The 6,000-nt window shown below is 38.7% G+C and overlaps 1 protein-coding gene across 13 annotated transcripts in view; it reads left to right on the top strand.

The window, feature by feature from the left end:
* Positions 1 to 5,704: 5,704 nt before the first annotated feature.
* mettl22 (methyltransferase 22, Kin17 lysine) overlaps positions 5,705 to 6,000 on the top strand; it is a 98,003-nt gene continuing 97,707 nt past the window's right edge. For 12 of the 13 annotated variants that reach the window (XM_089018885.1, XM_089018884.1, XM_089018883.1 and 9 more), the window contains exon 1: positions 5,705 to 5,864. The gene's annotated coding sequence lies outside the window, so the exon portion shown is untranslated. The remainder of the gene's footprint in view (positions 5,865 to 6,000) is intronic. The other variant, XM_089018887.1, reaches the window with a different exon arrangement.

Below are 6,000 nucleotides of genomic sequence, written 5' to 3'. Positions count from 1 at the left end.
AACCATGAAGAAAATTTTAAAATTAGAAAACATGTTGCTCTCGCTCTGAAAATGCGTTTCAGGCAATAAAAAGTTCATATGATCCTCACAGCTAAACAAAAGGCTGAATCTTTATGTTTTTCACTCATATAAGTGTCAGAATAGCACTCTGCAGCCTAAATAGACACTAATTTCATCATAAAAGTTAAAACCATGAAGAAAACATTTTGTTCAGAAAACGTTTTCTCATGCTCTGAATATGCGTTTAAGGCAATAAAAAGTTCATTTGATCCTCACAGCTAAACAAAAGGCTGAATAATCATGTTTTCACTCGTATAAGGGTCAGATTAGCACTCTGCAGCCTAGTAGACACTGATTTTATTATAAAAGTTAAAACCACGAAGAAAACATTAAGTTCAGAAAACGTGTTTCTCTTGCTCTGAAAATGTGTTTAAGGCAATTAAAAGTTCATATGACCCTCACAGCTAAACAAAAGGCTGAATCTTCATGTTTTCACTCGTATAAGGGTCAGATTAGCACTCTGCAGCCTAAATAGACACTAATTGAACATGAAGAAAAATTTAAATTCAGAAAACGTGTTTCTCTTGCTCTGAAAATGCGTTTAAGGCAATCAAAAGTTCATATGATCCTCACAGCTAAAAAAAAAGGCTGAATCTACATGTTTTGACTTGTACAAGTGTCCGATTAGCACTATGCAGCCTAAATTAATTTCATCATAAAATTTAAAACATGAAGAAAACATTTTGTTCAGAAAACGTGTTTCTCTTGCTCTGAAAATGCGTTTAAGGCAATGAAAAGTTCATTTGATCCTCACACCTAAACAAACGGTTGAATCTTCATGTTTTCACTTGTATAAGTGTCAGATTGGCACTCTGCAGCCTAAATATACACTAATTTCATCATAAAACTTAAAACCATGAAGAAAAATTTAAATTCAGAAAACGTGAAAGCAATAAAAAGTTCAAATGATCCTCACAGCTAAACAAAAGGCTGAATCTTCATGTTTTCACTTGTCAGTTAGCACTCTGCAGCATAAATAGACACTAATTTCATCATAAAAGTTAAAACCATGAAGAAAACATTTTGTTCAGAAAATGTTTTCTCATGCTCTGAATATGCGTTAAGGCAATAAAAGGTTAATATGATCCTCACATCTAAACAAAAGGCTGAATAATCATGTTTTCAATCACTATAAGGGTCAGATCAGCACTGCAACCTATGTATACACTGATTTCATCATAAAAGTTAAAACCACGAAGAAAACATTAAGTTCAGAAAACGTGTTTCTCTTGCTCTGAAAATGTGTTTAAGGCAATTAAAAGTTCATATGATCCTCACATCTAAACAAAAGGCTGAATCTTCATTATTTAGTCACGTATAAGTGTCAGATTGAGCAATCTGCAGCCAATATAGACACTAATTTCATCATAAAAGAAAACCATGAAGAAAAATTTAAATTCAGAAAACGTGTTTCTCTTGCTCTGAAAATGCGTTTAAGGCAATTAAAAGTTCATATGATCCTCACAGCTAAAAAAAACCTCACAGCTAAACAAAAGGCTGAATCTTCATGTTTTCACTTGTCAGTTAGCACTCTGCAGCATAAATAGACACTAATTTCATCATAAAAGTTAAAACCATGAAGAAAACATTTTGTTCAGAAATTGTTTCTCTTGCTCTGAAAATGCGTTAAGGCAATAAAAGGTTAATATGATCCTCGATCCAAACAAAAGGCTGAATCTTCATGTTTTCAATTGTATAAGTGTCAGATCAGCACTCTACAACCTATGTAGTCACTAATTTCATCATAAATCTTAAAACCATGAAGAAAACATTAAGTTCAGAAAACGTGTTTCTCTTGCTCTGAAAATGCGTTTAAGGCAATAAAAAGTTAATATGATCCTCGATCCAAACAAAAGGCTGAATCTTCATTATTTCAATTGGATAAGTGTCAGATGAGCAATCTGCAGCCAATATAGACACTAATTTCATCATAAAAGTTAAAACCATGAAGAAAACATTTTGTTCAGAAAACATGTTTCTCTTGCTCTGAAAATGCGTTTAAGGCAATTAAAAGTTCATATGATCCTTGATCTAAACAAAAGGCTGAATCTTCATGTTTTAACTTGTATAAGTGTCAGATTAGCACTCTGCAGCCTAAATAGACACTAATTTCATCATAAAATTTAAAAACATGAAGAAAACATTTTGTTCAGAAAACGTGTTTCTCTTGCTTTGAAAATACGTTTAAGGCAATAAAAAGTTAATCTGATCCTCACAGCTAAACAAAAGGCTAAATCTTCATGTTTTCACTTGTACAAGTGTCAGATTATTTTACCTCTGATTCTGATTCTGAACAATGTTGTTTCATCTGAATATAAAAAACATATCAGTTTGGGGAATATTTCGATTGTGTCATGGTTTTCAAGGTGCGTTGTGTACGAAAGAACGAGTTCTCGGATGAGCTTTCTCTGGAGGGTGTCCGGACTCTCCCTTAGAGATAAAGTGAGAAGTTCGGCGGTTGTTGATCCCAAAAAGCAGGCACAAGGGAGCAGCAGGTTCTATTTGAGAAAATGTATTATGTGCAGGTGCAGGTGGGGTCGACAGCGCCACCTGTTGGTCGCCAATCAGATCATGACAGTACCCCCCCTTCAAGGGACTGCTTCCAGAAGTCCCAACAGTCTCATGTCATGTCGGAGTCGACCATCACCTCACATCCTGGAATTACTGATTACCTCACAAACAGGCCACAGTACGTGAGGGTAAAGAACTGAGTCGTACAGGCTTCTCTGCAGCAACGGAGCGCCGCAGGGGACAGTCCTGGCTCCATTCCTGTTCACCCTCTACACCTCGGACTTCAATTACAACCCCCCAACCTGCCACCTTCAGAAGTTCTCTGACGACTCAGCTATTGTCTGCCTCATTACTGAGGGAGACGATAGGGAGTACAGGGGACTGAAAAATGACTTTGTGGACTGGTGCCAGCAGAATCACCTCCAGATCAACACCGGGAAAACCAAGGAGCTGGTGGTGGACTGGAAACGGTCCTCACCTGCACCGTTGAACATCCAGGGTACGGACATTGAGAGGGTGACCTCCTACAAGTACCTGGGTGTTACTCTGAACAATAAACTGGACTGGACTACAAACACGGATGACCTAATCAAAAAGGGACAGAGTCGCCACTTCCTACTCAGGAAACTGATGTCTTTTGGAGTTCAGGGGTCACTCCTAAATATTTTCTATTATTCTGTGTTAGCTTCAGCCATCCACTATGGAATTGTCTGCTGGTCAGGCGGCATCACCACCCGGGACAGGAAAAGACTGGAGCACCGTGTCAAGAGGGCCAGTTCTGTCTTGGGCTTCTCGCTGGACGGTCTGGAGTAGGTGGGCAACAGACGGACGCTAGCTAAACTAAAAGCTATGATGGACAGCCCCTCCCACCCCCTCCTGCCCACCCTGACAGCACCGGGTAGCTCCTTCAGCCAGAGACTATTACACCCGCGCTGCAAGAAGAAGAGGTACCGCCGCTCGCTCCTACCAACTGCTGTCAGATTTTGCAATTCTCAATGATCACATGCGAAAAAAAAACTGGACACTTGTACGTCCTGGTTGATGCAATATATCAATATGCCTTTCTTGACACTTGCACTATGTACAGCTTTTTATGAAACGGTTTTGCACATTTACATTTGCACAGTATATAGTTGATTTTTATTTTGTTATGCTTAGAATATCTTGTTTTCTATCCCCTTTCAGTTGCTACTTTGGACTGCAAATTTCCCCATTGTGGGACGAATAAAGGTTATCAGATTCTTTTCTGATATATATATATATATATATATATATATATATATATATATATATATATATATATATATATATATATATATATATATATATATATATATATATATATAAATCCTCGTCTCACCCACCATGGGTGGTGTCTGTCCCCCATTTTAGCTCGGGTCCTCTGTGCAGTATCCGTACTGTTCCCAGCACTGTGCTTTTCTGGACCGAGATATCCGATGTTGTTCCTGGGATCTGTTGCAACCACTCGTCGAGTTTGGGGGTCACTGCCCCGAGTGCTCCGACCACCACAGGCACGACTGTCACCTTTACATTCCAGGCTCTCTCCAGCTCCTCTCTGAGCCCTTGGTATGATTTTCTCATGTTCCTTCTTTCTGATGTTTCCATCACTCGGGACCGCTACATCCACGACAACGGCTTTCCTTTCCCCTTCATCTATGACCACGATATCTGGTCGTGTTGGCCAACCAACTATATATATATATATATATATATATATATATATATATATATATATATATATATATATATATATATATATATATATATATATATATATATATATATATATATATACAGTAAAGTCTCGTTATATCGATATCGGATATATCGATAGTCCCGGTTATATCGATACTATTTCTATGCACGCACGGAGAAAATTACATGCAAACAGGGTCGGATATATCGATAGTCCCGGTTATATCTATTTTTTTTCGGACTCCCTTGAATATCGATATAACGAGACTTTACTGTATATACAGTAAAGTCTCGTTATATCGATATCGGATATATCGATAGTCCCGCTTATATCGATACTATTTCTATGCACGCACGGAGAAAATTACATGCAAACAGGGTCGGATATATCGATAGTCCCGGTTATATCAATATTTTTTTCGGACTCCCTTGAATATCGATATAACGAGACTTTACTGTATATATATATATATATATATATATATATATATATATATATATATATATATATATATATATATATATATATATATATATATATATCAGTGACGTGCAGTCAGTGGAGGCAGGTGAGGCAGTGCCTCACCTGTCATCATGGAAAGCTGTCATGGAAATATCAAATGAAAAAATAAATTAAACAGTTAGATGTATTTAGTGATTTGTACTTTAAAGTTCTTGTCCAGTTAACTTCACCGTTTTAGGATTTTTTTCAAAATCGCTGAATTTACCGTTCAAATACTAAGTAGATGGGCGGCCCGGTAGTCGAGTGGTTAGCACACCGGCTTCACAGTGCAGAGGTCGCCGGTTCGCGTCCCGGTGGCCTCCCTGTGTGGAGTTTGCATGTTCTCCCCGGACCCGCGTGGGTTATTTGTGTAGTCCGGTCAAGTTACGATGGTACACCATGCGGTGTCCTCCGGTTTCCTCCCACACTCCAAAAACATGCAGGGCAGGCAGATTGACCATTCCTAGGTGTGAGTGTGAGAGTGACTGTTGTATGTCTTTGTGTGCCCTGCGATTGGCTGGCAACCAATTCAGGGTGTGCCCGAAGACAGCTGAGATAGGCTCCAGCAACCCCCGCGACCCTAATGAGGAATAAGTGGTACTGAAAATGAGATGAGATACGAGCGGTGACGTCACTGATATATATATATATATATATATATATATATATATATATATATATATATATATATATATATATATATATATATATATATATATATATATATATATATATGTGTTGTCAGGAGATTTGGCAACGTAAGACGTCTGCTTTCTGTTTCAGCCTCCCCCCATTCTGTCTCTCTCCCTCTCTCTCTCTCTCTCTCTCTCACCGCCCCCCCCTCCTCCCCCCCACACACACACAAACACACACACACGCGCACACAAACAGACCCACACACAAACACGAAGTCAGTCATTATCGAGCAACGCAAGATGGCTGCGGGTAGCTTCACTCTCGAGTCGGCCATGATGAGAAAGTGTTCTGTTATTTGTGTAGTCCGGTCAAGTTACGATGGTACACCATGCGGTGACTCGTCACAAAAAGGCGTCTAACCAACCGTCAATGCTCTGAGGTAAAAAAAATGTATAAAAATGTATTACTCATGTTTGTTGCTTTGATATGACAAAATGTATTTGAGACAACTTTGTTGTCCGCACATTACTGACAACATCCCGCTTTGTTTTTGAGGCGAAACCGGGTCACGTTCG

This window comes from Hippocampus bargibanti, linkage group LG17, assembly GCF_051943395.1.
Source record: "Hippocampus bargibanti isolate YZ-2025 linkage group LG17, ASM5194339v1, whole genome shotgun sequence".
NCBI classification, from domain to species: domain Eukaryota; kingdom Metazoa; phylum Chordata; class Actinopteri; order Syngnathiformes; family Syngnathidae; genus Hippocampus; species Hippocampus bargibanti.
Note: the sequence above shows the minus strand (reverse complement) of the source record. Positions and strands in the feature narration are given on the sequence as shown.